This window comes from Poromitra crassiceps (genome assembly GCF_964638095.1).
Source record: "Poromitra crassiceps genome assembly, chromosome: 6".
Classification (NCBI taxonomy): Eukaryota; Metazoa; Chordata; class Actinopteri; order Beryciformes; family Melamphaidae; genus Poromitra; species Poromitra crassiceps.
The window spans coordinates 52,633,213-52,658,556 of record NC_139627.1 but is presented as its reverse complement, the minus strand read 5'-3'; positions in this window follow the sequence as shown (position 1 = coordinate 52,658,556).

Genomic DNA, 25,344 nt, shown 5'->3' with positions numbered 1-25,344 from the left:
GGTAACAATTTGGGGTTCAGTCTTGCCCAAGGACACTTCGACATGCAGACTGGAGTAGCCGGGAATCGAACCACCGACCTCTTTTATCCAAAGCGATTAGTGGACAACCCGCTCTACCTCCTGAGCTACAGCCGCCCTCATTCACATACTGTACATCCTTTTCAAAAAATTGGAATATCATGGAAAAGTTAGTTTTTTTTCCATAATTCCTTTCAAAAAGTGAAACTTTCATAGATTATATATTCATTACACACAAAGTGAAATATTTCTAGCCTTTATTTGTTTCATTTTTCATAAGTTTGGCCTACAGCTCCAGAAAACCCCCAAAACAGTATTTCAAGAAATGAGAATAGTGTGAAGAAAATCAGCAGTTACTTCTCAGTTATGACTGACTCCAGCAGCCTCAGTCCACTCCCTCTGAATCTCTGCCAAATTTTTGAATCGTCTTTGCTTGACAATCCACTGAAGCCCACGGTCATCCATGGTATTTCCATGATATTCAATTTTTTTGGAAAGGATCAGTACATACCAGGCCCCTTAGATTCAAGATAAGGGGAGCAGTGAGACATTTTAAATAACCACATTATTGTCATTTTAGCCTCTGTCTGTTGCAATCTCTCGGGTTGTCTCTTTGGCACTGTCCCTGGCTACTGTCCAACCGCCTTTTGGGCGCCTCATTAGATTTGGAACTGCTGTCCTCTGCCTGTTGTCTCAGCTCAAAGCCACCAGGCCAGAGTTCCAATGTAATTAACAGCACATGGTCACCCAGGAGGCTCCGAATCAGCCTGCCACTCTCTGATCATAACTGATATTGAATGGCATTTACCCCCTGGGCAGAGGGAAACCTGTTTCTTTCGCTCAGTGAACAGATGGCCGCACGATGGTGGAGGGTGTTGCTATTCAAAATATCTCATGGAAAATGTGGAATGCCAGATTTTTTTTTTTTTTTTTACCCATTATGAGAGCTGGAAGCGAGATTACAAATGTTTCGGGGAGGATTTTTGGGGTCTTTGTAGTAGTTTGTATAACACTAACCTCCATGTCGAAACACTGAGAAAGATGCGGTCAAACGTCGACATTTTCAGGGTGGAATTTGTCATTCTGCTCAAGGCTGTCAAAACTGAAAAACTAAACGTTTGTAATGGAACTTTTGATTCGGCTCACGTCCTGTTTAAAGAAGGTCATATTAATCTCAAATTCCAACTAATCCCTGCTCCTTCCACTTCTCATTCCCTAGCCATCTGCATTACATTAGGGATGGGCATTTTGAATACATTTCCATAATCGAAATCGGGAAAATTAACGATCAATTATAGATTATCGATAGCATATCTATCTATCTATCTATCTATCTATCTATCTATCTATCTATCTATCTATCTATCTATCTATCTATCTATCTATATGGAATCAGATAATTTTGTCTTTTTTCTCATTAAAAAATTACTCAAAAACATTATCAAAATGGTTGATTATTTTTTCTGTCCATCGACTAATCGATTGATCGTTGCCACTCTAGTAGACCCTAACCCCCTAGGCACTGCTGCTTTGCCCTCTTGCTCCTTTGTTAGTGTGTGACTTCAACGCAAGAGAGAGCCGCAGGAATGAGTCTGGAAAACATCGATGCCAACACTCCTGGTTCTTCACTGTTTCTGCCTATGGGATTTTTGAATGGGTTTTTGGCGCGATGCTTCAAATGAGGTCTGTGGTTAACACAAGCTTATTCAAACGCGAACCAGTGTTCAGCAGGATAATCTTCACACATGACTCGAGGACCACTTTTATGAGTTTTTAAGCTTTTACGTGCCGTAAAAAGGGCGGCTAGCTAGCAAACGGCTAAATGAGACTACACTGTTGAGTCGACGGGGATATTATACGTCAATAACGTCATCACTTCAAAGGAGGAACACGGAAATTCTCTTTCCCTCACCTGGTTCAGCCCGGGGTAATCAGTGCACAGCAGCGCACACAATCAGCAACACTCCAGCTTGAGTGGTGACGTGACGTGGAAGCCTATGCGACATTGTGTGTAGTTCTGGATTAGCTTAGCATGAGCTTTTTACTTCTAGGGCTCGCATTTACGCTTCAAAACTCATGAAAGTGGTCCTCATGTGTGAAGATTATCCCGCTGAACACTGGTTCGCGTTTGATTAAGCTTGCGTTGCCCAGAGACCTTATTTGAAGCATCGCGCCAAAAACCCATTCAAAAATCCCATAGACAGAAACAGTGAAGAACCATGAAGTCCGGGACTTCCGCGTTCCGACTACAAAAATTCGTCATCCCTGCGGCTCTCTGGTAAGCAAAGCTTTAAACTTCCTGCAATGTTGAAGAGCAACTCCCACATCAGCGCCGTCTATCAGCTCGGATGCAGTTTATGACCATATTATGGTTGGTGATTATTTCCATCTTCTCAATCCTGAATTGGGTTGTAAAACTGACACAAAAAATATGTATAGCATGGCTAGAATAATGCATTCCCAAAACGGCAATAAGAAAGGGAGGATGAAGATTGAAACATGTGCAGCACAAACACAGATACTGAGACGTTCAGTGGGAAGGCTGCAAAAACCAATGATGGTAGTGTGATTAGACCAGCAAATGAAAGGCTAGACGCATTTTAATTAGGCCGATGGCTGTTTTCATGCCATCATCTGTTGCTGTGATACAGTCTTAATTAACCTATTTAAAGTCAGTGCCGTGTATTAACGGCCATAATGAGCCTTTTCAGTGTCAAAGGGGGACAAGTCATTGGCATAGCGTAACCCCCAGGGGTTCCTTGATGGTTCTCACACCTGTGCTTCTGTCTGTACACCTTCACAGAAAGACGGCCGGGTATGCTCCTGCTCTTTTTGTTGATGTCATTTGCAGATGGTTTGAAAGCCGAAGTGACTATTCAAATGCGTTTTGTTTTGGAAGTCATAGCCATCAGTCTAATGACATCTTAGTTACGGGGGTTATTGCTGGATCTGACACGGATTTGATTTCTACCTGGGTTAAAATAACCCCGGCTCCGACAAAAGCAGGATTTGCAAATCCAGATCTGATCCGCTATATTTGTTCTGTGTAAATGAAGGCTGCCTGTGCAAAATGCCATGGTAACCTCGGCCACCATCACTCGCTGCATCAAGCCAGTGGGGGCTCATAACCAGCAATGCTCCCTATAAGCCAGTGATGTAAGTCAGTCAATGTAAACGGTTCAATGAATGTGTCTAGACACAAACGTTACCAAAGTCTCTGCATGTTATCTCAAATAAGATAAAAGGTATTTTAATTACATCCATCCATGCATGGTTAACTCTCATTTCAAGAAGCAAGTTGAATAAGATTTATGTTGAATAATGACTTATTTTCACCAACTGCCTGGGGGAGTTGCTGCTGCCTGTGGGAGCAGCTGCAGGGGGCGGGTTACATAAGAACAAGAGTTGTGCCTATGCGCATGTGCATATAGAGAGCCAAAGTGAACGTCACTTCCTGCTTCAGCACTGCAGAGATTTTCATCTGCCATTTATTTTCCCAAAGACATTTCATAAAATGCTTATAAAAATAGTTTGACTTGTTCAAACCAAACGGTTCAGATATATTTAGAATCGGGAGAGACCATAGAACATTTCACTCGGACCAAAACTTAAAAATACAACCTAGAGAAAATATTTTCTTTAGATCCGCAAGAGAAATTACGTTTTGGTACGAGTGAAATGTTATAATGTGGTCTCTCCTGTTGCTAAATATATCTGAACCGTTTGGTTTCACCAAGTAACACTATTTTTATAAGCATTTTACAAAATGTAGATGGGGAAAATAAATGGCGGATGAAAATCTCTGGTACAGTGCTGAAGCAGGAAGTGACGTTCACTTTGGCTCTCTATTGTGCCTGATACAGACTTTGACGCAAATAGGCTACCATGCACTGGTGCATTGCACTTTAGTTGCACATTCTACTCCACCGAGTCCATCCATTCTGACTCAAATCCAGTTGTGATCAGTGGTTGCTACCACTGGTGGACAGACAAAGAAAAGACTGGTACAACAGTCTACTGAACCTCAAACTCAGACAAAGATCAGCAGTACTGGCAACACGTACAGTAACGTGAGAAGTCATCTCTGGGAAGTGAGGTGCATAACCATCACAGTAACGACCACTTACCAATAAAGCATTTTGATTACGTAACCTCAACATGCTTTGTGCCAATTTGATACAATGTTGATACAATAGGTTGAGGCCACGTCTCGTCATAGACGCTGGTCTAGCTGGCTCAGCCTGGCTGGGGGCGTGGTCAGGGTGGGGTAAAAACCCCCGTTCTATCCATTCAGAAAAGTTAGAATTTAGCTGATAGCCCAGCCCAGGCAGACACGATCGGGGATTTAACCACCGGAGTAAACGCACATCTGAGCAGACGTCTTGTGTTCTGCTCTAGAACCCCCAAACCTGTAGTTTAGAGCCGCAGCACCGTCTTTTGGTGAGTCAGCCCATGAGATATATGGGCGGTTTTACCCCACTCGCGCGCCAGCCGTTTAACATTTTGTGGGCGTTCCCAGACATGCGGACTGTCTCTATAGTATGCCCTTTAGAGCTGTGTTCAAACTTTTTTGTACCTATAGGCTCACTTTTGACATAAAAAAAAATCCCACGGCACACCGCCATCCCAAATGTACCAAAGTTCTTTTGAGCCCCACTAGTGGGCTCTTCATCTGGGTTAGGTCTGGAAGGACTTTGAATCAGGAGGATCGAGTCCACAGGCTTTGAGTCTTTTCTCAAGGTTAGCCGTGTTTATGGTCACAGAAATGCATAGCAAGTAATGTATATATCTTGGAGTACGGTTGGAGATACGGTGGATCAAGAGATCTGTCTCCTCGTCCCTGCGCACTCCACATAACCCCGCTTTTATGAACAAGGATCATGAGACGCTCACCGATCGTTGAAATGAAACTTAAGGTTATGAATATAACCCCGGTTTTATGAACAAAGTGAGTGAGATGCTCACAGTGATCTCCCAATCCTTGTGAAGTAAAGCCATCTTTGTTGTCATTTGTTCTAACCACGCCTATACCGGCATCTCTTTCTCTTCTATTGTTGGAAATCAACAAGGTCATTGTTAGGGTACGAATCACGCTACTACCGCCACCCACAGGAATAGAAGAGTAGTGCAACCAACCATAGTGCTCAACAAGAGCTGTGTGAAATCAATTATTCGGTTTGGCACAACTTAATTGTCAACACAACATATTTGTTAAAATATGTCATTGCGCCCTGTGTGCTTTCACAATCCAGTCTCACACAAAAAAAAGGGACATAGTAACGTCGGCCCACAGCCCAAAGAAATAGTTAGGAGGTAACATTTAGTCCACCGGTCGCTTAGCGAGTTTACTCTGATATTGAAATAGCCCCCGGGCAAATAAGGGGGCGGTTGTGGCTCAGGACAGGAGGTAGAGTAACCTTGCTTGCAAGATGGATATCCTCGCGAGATCAAAAGAGATTCTCTCGACGTAATCCATCTTGTCATGCACAGGCAGTTAGGATGATTGGTCGAACCATGGCCGGCTCGACGAATCAGCGGCAGCCTAAGGTGGGCTTTCTGTGTGACGCTACTGTGAAGCGTCTGGGCAAGTAGTGGGTACATGGTCTTTGTAGTTCTTTTCACTTGTCAACATGGCTGCCGCCGCCAAAGTTATTTCTCAAATGGACAGCATTTCCAAAATATCAAAACGTTTATTAATCCAATCCAATTATTAATCGCTCATGTGTTAGTTTGTGGAAATTCCCGTGCAATAATCATAACTCTGGCCCCAGCCCACATCACTCTAGCCGGAGCACATGTTAGCTTACATTAGCTTCCACAAAACACACACACAAAGCTGCGCAAAAGCGCTTTACGTTCTTATACGGAGATAGCGAGGCAGCATAGTAAATAAACACACGTGGCACTGCGCTCCGTTTTCATCAATGAACTATTAATAGCGCAAGGGACGGCCACTCGTCAATTCGCTGCGCGTAGCCAAACACTCCTGGCTGCTGTTAGCCGCTAATTAGCAACAAACCTTTCAACAGGCTCATACCCCGGTCGCAAACGTTACGTCAGAGGCATGGCGATCTGATTGGTTGAAGTTAACACGCACCAGCGGTGATAGACAGATGGGTCATCCAATCACCTGCCAAGTAGCTTGGAAAAGTGCCCGCCTCCGTCAGCGGGTCGGGTTACTGCATTCCCAGATCGGCTGGTTTAGTGAAACGTATGTGGAGCTAAACCGTCCATCTGGCAGCGTCAGGTTAGAGGTAGAGCGGGTTGACCACTAATCGCTTTGGATAAAAGAGGTCGGTGGTTCGACCCGCGTCGGAAGTGTCCTTGGTGCAAGATACCGAACCCCAGATTGCTCCCGATGGCTGCGCCGGCACCCTGCGTGGCAGCTTGCCGCCATCGGTGTGTGAAAGGGTGAATGTAGGCCCATTGTAAAGCACTTTGGATAAAAGCGCTGTATGAATGCGGCCCAAGGGAGTGTAGGGTGGGTTGGGTGGACCTGTGGTAATGTCCCCGCTTTGCAACCTCCTCGTGGCGAGGGAGCCGTTTCCACTTCCACCGAGTTTTTTGATACATGGCTAATAAAGTAGAAGTTGAGCTCGTCTCGTCTCATTATCACAGCCAGCTCGCTTTGCCCTCATCTGAACTCTTCTCATCACCAAGTCTGCTTTCATCCCCTGTGACACCCCTGCCACCTACTCTGCCACCTACTCTGCCACCTACTCTGCCACCTACTCTGCGCCGTCATTTCCATATTCTTTGTGTTCTCTCCCCGGCCATTTCTTCACCTTCCCTCGCAAACTGAAAACCAATTCCCTCCTTCTCTTGACTCAGTCGCCCACTTTCCCCTCTCCATGATTTTACACCCCCTGGCAGTCTTTTTAGTCTTGCCCCAGAGCAACACGGCCAGTGTGTGATATACATGGTGGCTCAGTGGTTATAGCGCTGTTGTCTCACAGCAAGAAGTTGGTCCCAGGTTCGAACCCCGGTCCGTCCCAGGTCCTTTCTGTGTGGAGTTTGCATGTTCTTTCCCCCGTGTTCGTGTGGGTTTTCTCCGGGTGCTCCGGTTTCTTCCCACCACCTACTTTTACTTTTTTTTTTTACTTTATTGGTTTATTGTGACGGGACAATGCACATTAATGGACATGTTCAGAAATATAGAAGCCTCTATATATGAAAACATGTAAATATGCCGGAGTTAGCTAATGCTAATTTACATCCGTAGTCCCCAATAAATATCAAAACAATCATTCATTACATTCATTCAACGCACAAACTGATATACATGTAACGTGTCATCGCAAGAGATACCACAACTTTACAGACATCAAATTACAGCAAAACACAGACAGGATGTACATGCAGCATGTCAGTGCTAAAAGAAGAATACTACACCTTAGATTTCGACAGGTTACATGATAACAATACATAAATACAATATGGAAGGCTACTCTACTCTCTCTTAAGTGCTACACTTAAGTGGTGAAGTGCCTAGTGCAGGAAGAGAAGAAGATTTGGAAGGCAGCTATTAAGCTAGTGTTCACAAAATTGGTTTGTTTTAAGCCAGTTTTTGAGCTGGCTTTTGAATGCCGCAAAAGTGGGGCTTTCCCTAATAGCCATAGGCAGTGTGTTCCAGCTAGTGCTGCCATTGATCGACCAGGTGTTTTTTGAGAATGTGGTTTTTCTAGCTTGGACTTCACAGTCCTAAAGACCTAAAGACATGTATTTTAGGGTTAAGACTCCTGTCAGTGCCCCTGACCAAGGGAGCCGCACTGCGGCTGCCCACTGCTCCTTAGTTCTAGGAAGGCTCCTAGTAGAGGATGGGTCAAATGCAGAGGATGAATTTCCACATGGGGATAAATAAAGGATAGGTTGACTTACATGTGAGCCCTTTTTAGTCTGGCCCTGGAGGAACACGGACAGTATGTGATATACATGTGAGGGGAACACATCGACTTGAAAACAACTGGACATTCCAGGGTTCCATGTTTGCACTTCCCAGAGGAGCAGGTGGGCGGGAACACAGCACACCAGGACGGCCTTTTCCCAGTCCCTATGCAACCATTGCATGTGTGTGTGTGTGCAAAAAATGTGTGTGTGTGTGTGTACTGTGTGTGTGTACTGTGTGCGTGTTCAAGGTGGAATGAGTATGTGTCAGTATGTATGTGTTTGCATGCATGCGTGTGGTTTCCTGCGCCATATGTTCACGTTTAACGCTCTCCACATCTGCACCGGCAACAATAGCGGCGTGCTCCGCAGGAGCGACCGCAGTCTGTCAGGCCTCATCAGCCGCGGCCTGCATTGAAACGATGTGGGGCGCCAGAGACCCCAGCCTCCCTTCCGGCGCCGCACGACAGAACCCAGCCACCTCTGACCCGCACAATCAACTGCCTTTTCTCCACAGCAAGACATCCAGGCCCGCAGTCTGACCCGATCCGTAGGACCTAAATCAAACTGTTCTGGAACCTAGCCTTCCCCTGGGTGACGTTAACGCCGCGAGCACACATTTATCCACTTTTGGCTTCATTAAATGTGAAAACATCGTAAATCCTCGGGTCTGTGGTTCAATTGTCTCCTGTTGACGACAGGCTAATTCAAACCATTTGCGAGGAGACAAAGTGAATACATGAGAGTGTCTGTTTATTTGAATGTTTTGGCTGACGTGATTTGAATGAATCAATAAGTAGGTTCGTCGGCCTACCAAGACGAGGGTCGCAGGTTCGCGTCCATACAGGCACGATTAGCTGTGTCTGCGGGTGGGAAGCTGGAATGAGGGTATGTGTCCTGGTCACTACTACTACCACTACTACTACCACTACCACTACCACTACCACTACTAGATAGGACTTATATAGTGCTTTTCTGAGTACTCAAAGACGGTTTACATGAAAACAAATAACCATATAACATAAATGTACACAGAAACAGAACAAACACAAATATAGAGGTTACAGAGTGAAAGAGGATAGTGGAGGTGGAAGTCAGATATTGTAGGCTTTCTTGAAAAGGTGGGATTTGAGTTGTTTTTTTAAATAAGTGAGTGTGTCAGAGTTTCGGACGTTAGGGGGCCTCCTCTGGTCAGTTGGTCAGCATGTTCGGAGCGGAAGGGAACTGGTGGGAATAGCGTGATCCTCCCACATGCTACGTTCTGCCAGTGAAGCTCCCCGCTGCCGGGTGAAAAGAAGCGGCTGGCAACTGCACATGTATCGGAGGAAGCATGTGTGTGTGTGTGCGGCTCTCCCCAGCAGGGCAGCGGGGGAAATTGGCCAAGTACAATTGGGGAGAAAATAAGGGGAAATCAGAAGCGAAAAGTATATAAGCAATAAGTACATAAACAGGCCCAATCAAATTTACAGTATTGATGCAGCAGACTGGCCAATATCAAAATGGTGAGCGTCAAAGCATAATGGCTTTCCTCAAATAACGCTTCCTCATAATTGGCTCAACCTATCGGAAATCAGGAAATTGTGTTACGCCAATTTAACTAAAATGCTTAAGATTTTTGCAATACCTAATTGCTACTCTGAAATATGTAGCTATGGGACTCCTGGAATCCTTGGCTTAGTGCAAGTCATGAAAATGGCAACACACCTTGTAAATCTATTAAACTAGTGCTGTATCTTTGCAAACAGTCCTGGAGTGGTCCTGGAGCGGTCCTGGAGTGGTCCTGGAGCGTTCCTGGAGTGGTCCTGGAGCGGTCCTGGAGCGTTCCTGGAGTGGTCCTGGAGCGTTCCTGGAGTGGTCCTGGAGCGGTCCTGGAGCGGTCCATAAATGACCAACATTCACATTCCCTCAACATTAATGGACCAGTTTGGCCGCACTTTGTTCCAGAAAATACTAAGAATGACTGTTGTGAGGAATGGGGGGTGTTAGGCAGGGGATCGAGGGAGACGAGAGGAAGTAAGGGGTCTTTTATGGGGATTTGTTTCATGGCCCAGAGGCCCCTGCTGAGCCCCCGTGGTGAGCCCCCCTGGTGAGGCCCCCCTGGAACTCTAAGCCAGCCCAAAGATCAGTCATAAATCCCATCTTGACAAGAGGGTTGAGAGCAGAGAAGACATTTGCTTCTCACAGAGTTGCATAGAAAGGCCAGAGACAATGGAAATGGACAATACCATGCTGTCTCTCCATCTTACTCACAGACATGTGCACACACACACACACACACACACACACACACTCACACACAATACACACACACACACCTGCACGCACACACAATACACACGCACGCACACAGAATACACACACACACGCACACACACACACACACACACACACACACACACACACACACACAATATACACACAATACACACGCACACACACACACACACACACACACAATACACACGCACACACAACACACACACACACCACACTAGGGATGTTCATTTTGAAAAATTTCCATAATCGAAAATCGGGGAAAATTAACCATCAATTATCGATTATCGATCATATTAATAATATATATATATATATATATATTTTTTTTTACAAAATGAATGCCTATGGCAGAAAATACGAAAGACAACGTGTTCTCCTCAATGAACTCTTTATTTCAATGTGTCTCCTCTCCAACACTCTGCTGTCCCCGGCGCATGCCGGTGTGAATTCCCCATGATTAAAACAGTTTTGTTGGCACAAAGGCCCGTGCCCAGCCAGAAAACTAGAGACTATATGAAGCTCCACCTCACGTTAGTCGGCTGTGCAATGGAGTGGGGCAAGGAGGAACGAATTCCACCTAAACCTAGTCCGCAAAAAAAAAAAAAAAAAATTGTAATAATAACAAAATCGATAAGAATTCCACATGATCGATTCCATTCCTTAACGATCAATTATCGATTTTCGATAACTGATGAACATCCCTACCACACACACAAGACACACACACACACACACACACACAACACACACACACAATACCGGTACATAATACACACACACACACACACACACACACACACAATACAATACACACATGCATAACACGCAGTTGGAGCTCATTGTCCCACATGCCAACAGGTAAAGGAAGTGTTTGTGTCTTTTGTTCAGATTGCTGTGTGTGTGTTTGTGTCTTTTGTTCAGATTGCTGTGTGTGTGTTTGTGTCTTTTGTTCAGATTGCTGTGTGTGTGTTTGTGTCTTTTGTTCAGATTGCCGTGTGTGTGTTTGTGTCTTTTGTTCAGATTGCGATGTGTGTGTATGTGTGTTTGTGTCTTTTGTTCAGATTGTGGTGTGTGTTTGTGTCTTTTGTTCAGATTGCGGTGTTTGTTTGTGTCTTTTGTTCAGATTGCGGTGTGTGTTTGTGTCTTTTGTTCAGATTGCGGTGTTTGTTTGTGTCTTTTGTTCAGATTGTGGTGTTTGTTTGTGTCTTTTGTTCAGATTGTGGTGTTTGTTTGTGTCTTTTGTTCAGATTGCGGTGTTTGTTTGTGTCTTTTGTTCAGATTGTGGTGTTTGTGTCTTTTGTTCAGATTGTGGTGTTTGTTTGTGTCTTTTGTTCAGATTGTGGTGTTTGTTTGTGTCTTTTGTTCAGATTGCGGTGTTTGTTTGTGTCTTTTGTTCAGATTGTGGTGTTTGTTTGTGTCTTTTGTTCAGATTGTGGTGTTTGTTTGTGTCTTTTGTTCAGATTGCGGTGTGTGTGTGTTTGTGTCTTTTGTTCAGATTGTGGTGTTTGTTTGTGTCTTTTGTTCAGATTGTGGTGTTTGTTTGTGTCTTTTGTTCAGATTGTGGTGTTTGTTTGTGTCTTTTGTTCAGATTGTGGTGTTTGTTTGTGTCTTTTGTTCAGATTGTGGTGTTTGTTTGTGTCTTTTGTTCAGATTGCGGTGTGTGTGTGTTTGTGTCTTTTGTTCAGATTGTGGTGTTTGTTTGTGTCTTTTGTTCAGATTGCGGTGTTTGTTTGTGTCTTTTGTTCAGATTGCGGTGTGTGTGTGTTTGTGTCTTTTGTTCAGATTGCGGTGTTTGTTTGTGTCTTTTGTTCAGATTGCGGTGTTTGTTTGTGTCTTTTGTTCAGATTGCGGGGTGTGTGTGTTTGTGTTTTTTGTTCAGATTGTGGTGTTTGTTTGTGTCTTTTGTTCAGATTGCGGTGTTTGTGTGTTTGTGTCTTTTGTTGAGATTGCGGTGTTTGTGTCTTTTGTTCAGATTGTGGTGTTTGTTTGTGTCTTTTGTTCAGATTGTGGTGTTTGTTTGTGTCTTTTGTTCAGATTGTGGTGTTTGTGTCTTTTGTTCAGATTGCGGTGTTTGTTTGTGTCTTTTGTTCAGATTGCGGTGTTTGTTTGTGTCTTTTGTTCAGATTGCGGTGTGTGTGTGTTTGTGTCTTTTGTTCAGATTGTGGTGTTTGTTTGTGTCTTTTGTTCAGATTGCGGTGTTTGTGTGTTTGTGTCTTTTGTTCAGATTGTGGTGTTTGTTTGTGTCTTTTGTTCAGATTGCGGTGTTTATTTGTGTCTTTTGTTCAGATTGCGGTGTTTGTTTGTGTCTTTTGTTCAGATTGCGGTGTGTGTGTGTGTGTGTGTGTGTTCAGATTGCGGTGTGTGTATGTGTGTGTGTGTGTGTGTGTGTTCAGATTGCGGGGGAAATGAATAACTGATGTCTTGAAAGCGATTGACTTGTCACTGTGTGCTTCTCCATTCAAGGTGAATTTAATGCTCAGAGCAAAATACTCTCAGCTCATCTGTGCTGTTTAGAGAATAATGGGCCATTGAATGGTATCATTTGATGGCTGGATTATTTCAGAGGAGAGAGAATATAGTGGTGTGTTACCTGGGACACTTTGCAAGCTGAATGCTAAATCTCTCATTACGCATGACTTGAGTATTTACTGGGAGTTTCTCATTAATAAACACTAGTGCAGTGCCCGTTCCCCCATGCACCACCCCGTGGGCGCTCCCCCCCCCCCCCCCCCCCCCCGCATACACTGCACTCTGTCAGGTCCCCCTAAGCGCAAGTTTGAAGTCGATCCGACAAACGGTTCTCAAGATACGCGAAGGACAGACATACAGACAGTCCTGGAATAAGTCCAAATTGCATGAAATGCGGCACCGCACTCCATCGGGGTCCGAGCAGCGCACTCCCCAAGTTTGAAGTCAATCGAACAAATGTTTTTCAAGATAAACTGCTTTTTGTGTTGCCAGTAGGTGGCGCTATGCCAAATTGCACGGAATTCAGCTCCCTGCACTCCGTTGAGTCCCCCTAAGCGCACTCCCCGAGTTTGAAGTTTGAAGTCGATCAGATGAACGGCTATGGAGATAAACCACTTTTTGTGTTACCAGTAGGTGGTGCTATGCCAAATTGCACAGCTCCCTGCACTTCCTTGAGTCCCCCTAAGCGCACTCCTCGAGTTTGAAGTCGATCGATCGAACGGTTCTTGAGATAAACCACTTTTTGTGTGGCCAATAGGTGGCGCTGTGCTGAATTGCACAAAATTCTGCACTGCACTGTTCCCATCAGCGCACTCCCCAAAGTTGAAGTCGATCGGACGAACGGTTCTCGAGATAAACAGCATTTTTTATGTTGCCAGTAGGTGGCGCTGTGCCGAATTGCACGAAAACAGGGCACTGCACTGCACAATAGGGCACACTCCCAAAGTTTGAAGTCAATCCGACCAACGGTTCTCGATGGCATGCAGCAGATGATGCTCATCCATAAGCAGTGGTGGAAATGGCCAGGTTTTACTCTGGGAACCCTACTTACACAGGATGGGGGTTCCCGGAAGTGGCGTGGCCCTAGAGCAGTGATACTCAACTTGCAGCCCGGGGGCCAGATGCGGCCCGCGACAGGGTGCAGAGTGGCCCCCCGACTATTTCCTAATAATTTCACGTTAGTTTCCATTGTGAATTAGAATCTAATTCACAATAATAACTAACATGAAATAAAGTTTGGCTGAGCTCCAGCTAAATTAAATACCGCCGTCTTATGTATGAACTTAACCTAACTAACTTAACCTAACTATCCGGTGTGCACAACATTGTCAGACTAAACTCCGGCTGACACCCCAACAACCTACAATCCGCTACAGAAAAATGTATATTGTTTGTTTATAAACTGGCCCCTGGCCTCCTGTCCTATCATTTCACAAAAATGGCCCCCGGGCAAAACAAGTTGAGTATCCCTCCCCTAGAGGATATTATTTCTGAATGCGTGACTCATTATAGCCACATAAAAAACTCTTATAAATCTCACTTAACTAAGATCACTGAGCTCTACTGATTATTTCCCCTTGATTTTATTCATGACAGACTTGTAAATGCATATTTGGACAGGCACATACATAGGAGGAGATTTCTTCACCCTCTGCTCTTAATTGGAACCTGAGGAGGGATGCTGCCCCCTCTAAACACAGGGTCGTTGACAGGGTCGTTCCTGTGTTTACTTTCTCAGTTAGTGTCAGCCCCCTCATTCTCGACCAATCACTCTGAACGACCCTACTTACAGCACCATTCACTCTCTCAATGACTGTACTCACAGCAGTGTTGACACTCACTTAGCCCAGATCAGCCACGGCTTGAAGGAGCACACGCTTGATTGAACACAAATGTATTACTATCGAACGTGTTTCGCGTCCGAATCACACAGAAACAGGGCACTGCACTCCATCGGGTCGCCATCAGCGCACCCCCCCCCCCCCCCCGAATTTCAAGTCGATCCGACCAACGGTTCTCGAGATACGCGAAGGACAGAGAGAGAGACAGACAGAAGCTGTGTTTCCATTACAGTTTTTCGCAAAATAATTGCGATATTTGTACAACTTCGACAATGTACAATTGCGACTTGTAGGCGTTTCCATTGAAGTTGAGTTTCGCAATTCCCGTTACCAGCAGCTGCCACAGTGATTACGCACGCGGATCTGCCCCATATCCCGTCCCCTGCATGCTCAAATCCAACCAATGGTCAATGCAAATCACAACATGAAGTTACAACGCATATAAACGAGCCTGATTATCAATTCAAAAGAACATGTTGCGGGCTGCGGTGAATGCAGTGAGCGCGACAGGCAGAGGAAAAAAGGTAGCCTACAACTTGTCCCATTTTAGAGATGGAGGAGGGGGGGAAAGGCTGATATGATGCAATAGTCAGAATATCGTGTATTATAATTATAACATTGCACCTGAAACGTGTGTAATGTATTAATCACTTCAGTCAACAGCACCGCACCGGTGTGCTTTTCATCCCGCCGATCATCTCGCCGCTGTGCCAAATGCGCGCACACAGGCATGGATCGATTTCTCCCATTAAACATGATCTATTTTCCGGCTCCGCTTTTGCACAACACGTCTTTCTGCTAGGTAGCGTTGCTTCAAAGTTTTCCACTTGCTGCGAAGGTTTTGCCACGGTTTATCAAACCCTTTCTCCCTAATTTCCTTTCATTTTCCAAAGGAGAAGATGGGTCACATGACGTGCAAATGCGGAAAATCTGTTTCCATTACACTTTTGCGATAAACTGCTATATCGACACGTCTGAAAAACCACCTCATGAGAGCGCAAAAACGTTTTGCGATATTTGGGAGCTTTTTCGAAATTTACGTGTTTCCATTACCCAATTTCTATTGCGATATTTAGATTTTGCGCATTTCTGACGGTAATGGAAACACGACTAGTGAGACAGACAGACGCTATCGTCATTATAGTATAGATGTGACACACGAAGGGCGACTTGGAAAGTTTTACTGTATACAATATACAAGTATTTCAGAAGTATTTGCATTCAAATGACACCTACATTACCTTTTTTGTCACCTTTTATGACATTACAATAAACAGTCGAGAACATTGTGTGGTGGACCTGCAAAAACCCTTCTTCACATGGTGAACATTTGACATTTTCTTTTTGTGATATTTTCATAAATCAGAAACTCTCCTTTTTGAATGACTGACGGCGGATGCGCATTACAAGTGCTAAATTCGCATGGAGGCGCATTTGCCCTGTTTAGCCCCGCCCTGCTGGTCTCTTCATGGTGCTGCAGCTTGGTTGGTTGTCTTGCTCTCTGTCCATTTTGCATGGGTCTATTTTGAATTTGACCCTCCTCTCATCTTGTCGTTCACGATGTCCGTGACACCAGGTATACCAGTTATGCTAGTGGTACCATTAAGTGGCACATGGGGTGGGAAGATTTGAAAATTGCATGTCACGATTATCCTCTCCAAAAATAATTTGAATTTTTGTCTATATGCCGACAACCCGCACTGCCGATAGCCCGCAATGGCGATAGCCCGCTAATCTGACGTTTTTAGAGCGATGCGTTTAGTGCGCCCTAACCCCTAATCCCCAGTGGTGTAGTCTACCTTTTTTCAGAGGGTATACTGGGGGGGGGGGGGGGGCCGGAAGTGGGCGGCCGGAAGTGGGCGGCCGGAAGTGGGCGGAGATTCGACCCATTTGTTGTTGTTCCTCCCCAAATTTACAGAATCAGCTTCATCTTGCTTCTTCGGTCGCTATTCTGTCTCCTGAAGATTTGTTTGCCGACGGGGAGAAAGCCCCACGTGATAGCCACCCGTCAATCTCTCTCTCTCTCTCTCTCTCTCTCTCTCTCTCTCTCTGCTCAACGCTGTAACACCATTTTATTTTGAAATTCAGTTGACTTTGCCATTTCCCACGGATATTGTCGCGTTTTTCTTTCCTGGCTTGACAGAAAAAGTCGGCCTAGTCGGCTTGAAAATAGAACTCATGTAAAAATCGGCACAGCTCAGGCGAGGCGTGGGTACACGGAAGGTTCATGTTGAGGCGCCCTGTGTACACTAAAAAGGACGCCTATTTAAAAGCGTGGGTAAAGGCAATGCTTGGGTGCTGTGTGTGAACGTAGGGTAACACACAGAGTGCACAGGGTGAATTTTATGAATGGAAATTGAAAACGATACGTATCATAGCGCATTTCCCAGTGCGCATATGCAAATCTGAGTAATTTCGCAGTGTGTATACTGCGTATACCTGCGTAGCACGTAGACAACACCACTGCTAATCCCTAACCCCTAACCCCACCGGGCTATCGGTATTGCGGGTTGTCGGGATAGTGAGCCTGGAACCTCATCTCTTTCTGTCGTTCCTTACTTTTGAACTCATAGCCTAATATTTCCACACATCTGCTTTCACCTTCTGAGCTGGAGGATACAACGGCCAAGCCAATGCCGGCTTCAGCCATGTTGACGAAGATTGACTGGAAAGACGTGCGCTCCCCCTTGTGGCAAATGGCAATACTAAATATAACAGGATATCAAGAGGACTGTGACTTGTTAGTGAGCTAAGTTCGCTTTTTCAAGTCACTCGGGACTCGGGACGATATTCATTCTCATGCGACGATAATAGTCACGATTATACGATTCATGGAAATTCACCACAATACTTTTGAGTCTTTATTGTCATGATAGACGATAATATCGTATATTGTCCCACCCCTAGTGGCACACAGAAACAAAACATACAGTATTTAAAATGGGTGGCATTCCCCTTTAACCAGAAAAGAAAGAAAATCCAAGACTACAAAATAATTAAATAAATAGACTACAAAATAAATTAATTAATAAGGAAAGTAAAGTAAAAGTAACTTTAACATCAGAATGCTAATTATGTGAAAAATAAAAACAGAGATCAAATAATGCACAGAAGCTGCTGGGTAAAATAACTCATCAGGTGGCAAAGGGAAACTTGAAGGCCTCTATGTCTTTGCCAGAGGTGATATTTCACATTTGTCTTTCCTCAAACTGAGCAAAATACTTTCCCCTCGTGTTAGGGCCATACACATAATGTGTAAGGAGAGTCATCCTCGTGTTAGGGCCATACACATTATGTGTAAGGAGAGTCATCCTCGTGTTAGGACCATACACATCATGTGTAAGGAGAGTCATCCTCGTGTTAGGGCCATACACATCATGTGTAAGGGAGAGTCATCCTCGTGTTAGGGCCATACACATCATGTGTAAGGAGAGTCATCCTTGTGTTAGGACCATACACATAATGTGTAAGGAGAGTCATCCTCGTGTTAGGGCCATACACATCATGTGTAAGGAGAGTCATCCTTGTGTTAGGACCATACACATAATGTGTAAGGAGAGTCATCCTCGTGTTAGGACCATACACATCATGTGTAAGGAGAGTCATCCTCGTGTTAGGACCATACACATCATGTGTAAGGAGAGTCATCCTCGTGTTAGGGCCATACACATCATGTGTAAGGAGAGTCATCCTTGTGTTAGGACCATACACATAATGTGTAAGGAGAGTCATCCTTGTGTTAGGACCATACACATCATGTGTAAGGAGAGTCATCCTCGTGTTAGGGCCATACACATCATGTGTAAGGAGAGTCATCCTCGTGTTAGGGCCATACACATCATGTGTAAGGAAGAGTCATCCTCGTGTTAGGACCATACACATCATGTGTAAGGAGAGTCATCCTCGTGTTAGGACCATACACATCATGTGTAAGGAAGAGTCATCCTCGTGTTAGGGCCATACACATCATGTGTAAGGAAGAGTCATCCTCGTGTTAGGGCCATACACATAATGTGTAAGGAGAGTCATCCTCGTGTTAGGACCATACACATCATGTGTAAGGAGAGTCATCCTCGTGTTAGGACCATACACATAATGTGTAAGGAGAGTCATCCTCGTGTTAGGGCCATACACATCATGTGTAAGGAAGAGTCATCCTCGTGTTAGGGCCATACACATAATGTGTAAGGAGAGTCATCCTCGTGTTAGGACCATACACATAATGTGTAAGGAGAGTCATCCTCGTGTTAGGACCATACACATCATGTGTAAGGAGAGTCATCCTCGTGTTAGGGCCATACACATCATGTGTAAGGAGAGTCATCCTCGTGTTAGGACCATACACATCATGTGTAAGGAGAGTCATCCTTGTGTTAGGGCCATACACATAATGTGTAAGGAGAGTCATCCTCGTGTTAGGACCATACACATCATGTGTAAGGAGAGTCATCCTCGTGTTAGGACCATACACATCATGTGTAAGGAGAGTCATCCTTGTGTTAGGGCCATACACATAATGTGTAAGGAGAGTCATCCTCGTGTTAGGGCCATACACATCATGTGTAAGGAGAGTCATCCTCGTGTTAGGGCCATACACATCATGTGTAAGGAGAGTCATCCTCGTGTTAGGACCATACACATAATGTGTAAGGAGAGTCATCCTCGTGTTAGGGCCATACACATCATGTGTAAGGGAGAGTCATCCTCGTGTTAGGACCATACACATCATGTGTAAGGAGAGTCATCCTCGTGTTAGGGCCATACACATAATGTGTAAGGAGAGTCATCCTCGTGTTAGGGCCATACACATCATGTGTAAGGAGAGTCATCCTCGTGTTAGGGCCATACACATCATGTGTAAGGAGAGTCATCCTCGTGTTAGGACCATACACATAATGTGTAAGGAGAGTCATCCTCGTGTTAGGGCCATACACATCATGTGTAAGGAGAGTCATCCTCGTGTTAGGGCCATACACATAATGTGTAAGGAAGAGTCATCCTCGTGTTAGGACCATACACATCATGTGTAAGGAAGAGTCATCCTCGTGTTAGGACCATACACATCATGTGTAAGGAGAGTCATCCTCGTGTTAGGGCCATACACATCATGTGTAAGGAGAGTCATCCTCGTGTTAGGACCATACACATCATGTGTAAGGAAGAGTCATCCTCGTGTTAGGACCATACACATCATGTGTAAGGGAGAGTCATCCTCGTGTTATGACCATACACATAATGTGTAAGGAAGAGTCATCCTCGTGTTAGGGCCATACACATCATGTGTAAGGAGAGTCATCCTCGTGTTAGGACCATACACATCATGTGTAAGGAGAGTCATCCTCGTGTTAGGACCATACACATCATGTGTAAGGAGAGTCATCCTCGTGTTAGGGCCATACACATCATGTGTAAGGAGAGTCATCCTCGTGTTAGGACCATACACATAATGTGTAAGGAGAGTCATCCTCGTGTTAGGGCCATACACATCATGTGTAAGGAAGAGTCATCCTCGTGTTAGGGCCATACACATCATGTGTAAGGAGAGTCATCCTCGTGTTAGGGCCATACACATCATGTGTAAGGAAGAGTCATCCTCGTGTTAGGGCCATACACATAATGTGTAAGGAAGAGTCATCCTCGTGTTAGGGCCATACACATCATGTGTAAGGAAGAGTCATCCTCGTGTTAGGGCCATACACATAATGTGTAAGGAGAGTCATCCTCGTGTTAGGACCATACACATCATGTGTAAGGAGAGTCATCCTCGTGTTAGGGCCATACACATCATGTGTAAGGAGAGTCATCCTCGTGTTAGGGCCATACACATAATGTGTAAGGAGAGTCATCCTCGTGTTAGGGCCATACACATCATGTGTAAGGAGAGTCATCCTCGTGTTAGGGCCATACACATCATGTGTAAGGAAGAGTCATCCTCGTGTTAGGGCCATACACATCATGTGTAAGGAGAGTCATCCTCGTGTTAGGACCATACACATAATGTGTAAGGAGAGTCATCCTCGTGTTAGGGCCATACACATAATGTGTAAGGAGAGTCATCCTCGTGTTAGGGCCATACACATCATGTGTAAGGAGAGTCATCCTCGTGTTAGGGCCATACACATCATGTGTAAGGAGAGTCATCCTCGTGTTAGGACCATACACATCATGTGTAAGGAAGAGTCATCCTCGTGTTAGGGCCATACACATCATGTGTAAGGAAGAGTCATCCTCGTGTTAGGGCCATACACATAATGTGTAAGGAGAGTCATCCTCGTGTTAGGGCCATACACATCATGTGTAAGGAAGAGTCATCCTCGTGTTAGGGCCATACACATCATGTGTAAGGAAGAGTCATCCTCGTGTTAGGACCATACACATCATGTGTAAGGAAGAGTCATCCTCGTGTTAGGGCCATACACATCATGTGTAAGGAAGAGTCATCCTCGTGTTAGGGCCATACACATAATGTGTAAGGAGAGTCATCCTCGTGTTAGGACCATACACATAATGTGTAAGGAAGAGTCATCCTCGTGTTAGGGCCATACACATCATGTGTAAGGAGAGTCATCCTCGTGTTAGGGCCATACACATAATGTGTAAGGAGAGTCATCCTCGTGTTAGGACCATACACATCATGTGTAAGGAAGAGTCATCCTCGTGTTAGGGCCATACACATCATGTGTAAGGAAGAGTCATCCTCGTGTTAGGGCCATACACATAATGTGTAAGGAGAGTCATCCTCGTGTTAGGACCATACACATCATGTGTAAGGAGAGTCATCCTCATGTTAGGGCCATACACATCATGTGTAAGGAAGAGTCATCGTCGTGTTAGGGCCATACACATAATGTGTAAGGAAGAGTCATCCTCGTGTTAGGGCCATACACATAATGTGTAAGGAGAGTCATCCTCGTGTTAGGACCATACACATAATGTGTAAGGAAGAGTCATCCTCGTGTTAGGGCCATACACATCATGTGTAAGGAGAGTCATCCTCGTGTTAGGGCCATACACATCATGTGTAAGGAAGAGTCATCCTCGTGTTAGGGCCATACACATAATGTGTAAGGAGAGTCATCCTCGTGTTAGGGCCATACACATCATGTGTAAGGAAGAGTCATCCTCGTGTTAGGACCATACACATAATGTGTAAGGAAGAGTCATCCTCGTGTTAGGGCCATACACATCATGTGTAAGGAAGAGTCATCCTCGTGTTAGGGCCATACACATCATGTGTAAGGAGAGTCATCCTCGTGTTAGGGCCATACACATCATGTGTAAGGAAGAGTCATCCTCGTGTTAGGACCATACACATAATGTGTAAGGAAGAGTCATCCTCGTGTTAGGGCCATACACATCATGTGTAAGGAGAGTCATCCTCGTGTTAGGGCCATACACATAATGTGTAAGGAAGAGTCATCCTCGTGTTAGGACCATACACATCATGTGTAAGGAGAGTCATCCTCGTGTTAGGGCCATACACATCATGTGTAAGGAAGAGTCATCCTCGTGTTAGGGCCATACACATCATGTGTAAGGAGAGTCATCCTCGTGTTAGGACCATACACATAATGTGTAAGGAAGAGTCATCCTCGTGTTAGGGCCATACACATCATGTGTAAGGAAGAGTCATCCTCGTGTTAGGGCCATACACATAATGTGTAAGGAGAGTCATCCTCGTGTTAGGACCATACACATAATGTGTAAGGAAGAGTCATCCTCGTGTTAGGGCCATACACATCATGTGTAAGGAGAGTCATCCTCGTGTTAGGACCATACACATAATGTGTAAGGAGAGTCATCCTCGTGTTAGGGCCATACACATCATGTGTAAGGAGAGTCATCCTCGTGTTAGGACCATACACATCATGTGTAAGGAGAGTCATCCTCGTGTTAGGACCATACACATCATGTGTAAGGAGAGTCATCCTCGTGTTAGGGCCATACACATCATGTGTAAGGAGAGTCATCCTCGTGTTAGGACCATACACATCATGTGTAAGGAAGAGTCATCCTCGTGTTAGGGCCATACACATAATGTGTAAGGAGAGTCATCCTCGTGTTAGGACCATACACATCATGTGTAAGGAGAGTCATCCTCGTGTTAGGACCATACACATCATGTGTAAGGAGAGTCATCCTCGTGTTAGGACCATACACATCATGTGTAAGGAGAGTCATCCTCGTGTTAGGACCATACACATCATGTGTAAGGAGAGTCATCCTCGTGTTAGGACCATACACATCATGTGTAAGGAGAGTCATCCTCGTGTTAGGGCCATACACATCATGTGTAAGGGAGAGTCATCCTCGTGTTAGGACCATACACATAATGTGTAAGGAGAGTCATCCTCGTGTTAGGACCAGTGTTGGGGAAAGTTACTTTGAAAAGTAACTCGTTACTTATTTAGTTACTGCCTTGAAAAAGTAATCCCGTTACGTTACTTAGTTACCCACTGACAAAAGTAACGCGTTAGAGTACTTTAAGAGTACTTTAGTTCAGAGTACTTCTCCGTTAGAGTACTTTAAGAGTACTGCTGCGTTAGAGTACTTCAGTTTAGAGTACTTTTGCGTAACAAAACATGAACACCCCTTTGTGATTCCATGCACATGTTGGATATTGTCCCTTGCAATTTATTAATTCTCTACCTTATTTAATTTCTTAGCCAATCCATAAAGTTGAACTGTAACTCTGCAAGCTTTAATCAGTAATAACAGGAATGACAGATGCTATAGCCATTTTACAGCTTTTTATTAACGATTCATTCGTTTCATTAAAGAACAAACCAAAGCATGGCTACAACTTTTTTTTTTGCAATTCAACTTCAAGTTTTTCTTTTCACTAATGATTCAGTGACAAAATCAAAAACATGCTTTGCCCTACTACCATGTATTACAAAAGTATAAAAGTGCAGGCTCACAAATAAACTAAAATAGTGCATTTGGCTTTTCAAATGAATCAGATTCACTCGACCAATATTCCTTCTGCTATTCCCACAGCGAACTGAGCAGATAAGAAAATAAAACATGAGGTAGTTGCCGACATAACGTTTAAAATTAAAATGTGCTAAACGTAGCATCCATACAAAATAAAGTGCATGTTTAGGCCTAGCCTAAACATAAAATAAATACCTTGCAACAAATAAATGCAGTTACTTACAAATGAAATGACTGAGTGAAATATTCCACGAAAACATGCATACAGTACATGTAAAAACATTTTTTAAAGTGCAGGGTCAAACAGGAAATAAACTAAAAGTGCATTTGGCTTTTGAAATCACAGATTCACTCAATATTCCCTCTGCTATTAAACGATCCAACAGCAAAAAGAGCACACATGAATATGCCTGCCTATAAGAACCTCAAAATGCAAACTAAAGCAACTAATTTCAAATGTGTCAGTCAGTAGTACTCGGTATCCCTGTCAGAGCATAATCAGTCAATCATCATCATTCATTCATTCTTCTCACTCATTCATCCACTAACCCCATTATTCTATTCAGATGACATTTGAAATGCAACCATGGGTCGTGGCAGGTTGAGAGGTGCTTGTGTCTGTCTGGATGTCTGTCAGTCCGTCTGTCTGTCTGGATGTCCAACTGTCTGTACGTCTGTCTCTGACCAGACGTCTGACTCACCCAATCGAAAGCTTACTCTGCTACTCCAAAGTGGTGATTGTAACGCATGAGAAGAAGCTTTTCAAAACGCTTGTCGGATAGTCTGTTCCTCTTGGGGGTAAGAACAAGATTTCCCAGGCTAAACAGTCTCTCCACATGTAGACTCTACGGTAGACAGCGGTAGCATGTCCTCCACTACGTACCGAGCTACAAGCTTGTTGACTTCCTTCACAGACACCATACTGAAAGTTAGCTTTTGCTGTTTCGGAGGAGGTGTCCCGGTGTCCTCCTCGGGTCTTTTTTCCTCCAGAGGTATTGCGCTGTGTTTAGCTTGCAGGTGTTTCTTCAAATTTGAAGTGGAATTCCTCGCAGTTGACAGAGTCTTATCAACTCCTCGGCACAAGTTGCATTTCACGATTATGTTCTTTTCCTTATCGTTGACAACTTTGAAGTATTGGGAAAACTTCCAGGAGGAAAACGCTGTTTTCTCTGCAGCGGCCATTTTGCGTAGTAGTGACGAGCTTGCCCGGACATGCGCACACTGACATAAACACTGCCGTCACGTGATAAGAATCACAGACAGAGGCAGCGGAGATTTTTTTCTCTCTGTGACAACGAGAGAAGCAAAAGAAAGAACGCAATTTAAAAAGTAACGCACTGCTCATTTGAAAAGCTAACGCGTTACTGATTACATGTATTTAGAAAGTAACGCGTTACGTTACTCGTTACCTCCGAAAAGTAATCTGAGTACTCTAACGCGTTACAATGTAACGCGTTACCCCCAACACTGGTTAGGACCATACACATCATGTGTAAGGAGAGTCATCCTCGTGTTAGGACCATACACATCATGTGTAAGGAGAGTCATTCTCGTGTTAGGACCATACACATAATGTGTAAGGAGAGTCATCCTCGTGTTAGGACCATACACATAATGTGTAAGGAGAGTCATCCTCGTGTTAGGACCATACACATCATGTGTAAGGAGAGTCATCCTCGTGTTAGGACCATACACATCATGTGTAAGGAGAGTCATCCTCGTGTTAGGACCATACACATCATGTGTAAGGAGAGTCATCCTTGTGTTAGGACCATACACATAATGTGTAAGGAGAGTCATCCTCGTGTTAGGACCATACACATAATGTGTAAGGAGAGTCATCCTCGTGTTAGGACCATACACATCATGTGTAAGGAGAGTCATCCTCGTGTTAGGACCATACACATCATGTGTAAGG